The sequence below is a fragment of the Octopus bimaculoides genome, unplaced genomic scaffold (genome assembly GCF_001194135.2).
Source record: "Octopus bimaculoides isolate UCB-OBI-ISO-001 unplaced genomic scaffold, ASM119413v2 Scaffold_87242, whole genome shotgun sequence".
NCBI lineage: Eukaryota > Metazoa > Mollusca > Cephalopoda > Octopoda > Octopodidae > Octopus > Octopus bimaculoides.
The window spans coordinates 894-2,675 of record NW_026358850.1 but is presented as its reverse complement, the minus strand read 5'-3'; the positions used below and the strand labels follow the sequence as shown (position 1 = coordinate 2,675).

The window sequence follows — 1,782 nt, the reverse complement described above, 5'->3', positions numbered from 1 at the left end:
ACAGACAGACAGACAGACAGACAGATAGATAGATAGATAGATAGATAGATAGATAGATAGATAGATAGATAGATAGATAAATAGAAAGAAAGGGGACGGACGGACGAATAGACAGACAAATAGATAGACAGACGGAGGGACGGACGGTCGTACAGACAGGCAGACAGATAGACAGATAGATAAATAGATAAATAGATAGATAGACAGACAGACAGACAGACAGACAGACAGATAGATAGATAGATAGATAGATAGATAGATAGACAGACAAAATATACATAGACTGCATCAACAGTGGTGACTGTCTGAAACCCACTCAACAACTATAAGAGACAACACGGTTCTGTCATGCGAAAATACTTTATTTTCTAAAGAGAGAGAGAACATACAGTCATACTGAACTCCATCGTTTCCGATACATAAAAATTAAGGGTCCCTCTTACTAATACAAAAAAGAAACATGGCGTGTAGGGGTACAAAGCACGGTTGTTGGTGGGGACATTGTAAGCAGGCTTTGTAGGCTACGTTCTTGTTGAAGGGGCCTTAACGGCGTGGTTGGTGATGGCCCTTGTTGTTGCGCTCGTTTTTCTTGTTGAGCATGCTTGCGGAGGTTGTTGTTGGTTGTTGGTTACTGTAGTAGTAGTCCCTTTGCTTTTGTGGAAGTTTACTGTGAGGACCATGTGTGTGAAGGGCTATATTGGCGGGGGCTGCCCATGTTGGTGATGGCCTTCAATGTTGGTGATGGCTATTGATGTTGGTAAGGGTTGTTGTTGATATCGACGTTGATAAGGACCAAATTTGTGAAGGGCGATGCTGGTGAGGGCATCGATGTTTGTGAAGGCCGTCGTTGATATCGAAGTTTTCCATGGGGACCAATTATGTGAAAAGCAATGTTGGTGAAGGCCGTTGATGCAAACGTTGTTGATGGGGAAGTTTTCGAAGGGCCGTTGTTTGAGGAGAAGGGCATCGAAGGGTTTTGGTCCTTATTCTTTGTCTTCAGCATTTGAGCTTCTTTCAGGAAGTGGCTCCTTTTCTGCGAGTAGAAGGGATGGTTTTGAGGCCTTTTTCACTCGTAGAATTTCACAAATCAGTATAAAAATAGTGAGCACCACCAAAATACATGCGATGACGATTGTGATTGGTGGGAGATAAGGCACACGAATAGCAGGAGGAGCTGAAAAATATATGTATATTGACATTTAGTGGTGCCACAGTATGGCCACAGACTTTGGACTGCGGCACATAAAGGAAATAAAGGAAATGCGCGTATGATTTAGAGGTAGAAACAGATACATGCACACACTCATATGTATGTAGAAAGAAGAATAGATAGATAGAAAGAAAGAGAGAGAGAGAGAGAGAGAGAGAGAGGCAGTCATATGTGCATGCGTATGTGTGTGGTAAGAAGATTACTTCCCAACCACATGGTTCCGGGTTCAGTCCCACAGCGTGGCAGTTTGGGCAAGTGTCTCCATCTTTAGCCTCAAGCTGACCAAAGTCTTGTGAGTGGATTTCGTAGACGGAAACTGAAAGAACCATGTCGTATGTGTGTGTGTGTGTGTGTGTGTGTATTTGTATATGTTTGTGCATCTGTGTTTGTCTACCCCATTCATGGCTTGACAACCGATGCTGGTGTGTATGTGTCTCCGTAACTCTTTGGCGGTTCAGCAAAAAAGACCGATAGAATAATTACTAGGTCAATTTGTTCGACTAAAGGCAGTGCTCCAGTATGGCAGCACATTTTTGTATTATTGTGGCGTACGTACAATTTTAGAGTCTTAT

General features: G+C 42.8%; 1 long non-coding RNA gene across 1 annotated transcript in view; it reads right to left on the bottom strand.

The window, feature by feature from the left end:
* Positions 1–341: 341 nt before the first annotated feature.
* The window catches only part of LOC106878656 (uncharacterized), a 2,313-nt gene continuing 872 nt past the window's right edge, over positions 342–1,782 (bottom strand). The window contains exon 2 of the long non-coding RNA XR_008267125.1: positions 342–1,174. This is a non-coding gene — a long non-coding RNA (uncharacterized LOC106878656). The remainder of the gene's footprint in view (positions 1,175–1,782) is intronic.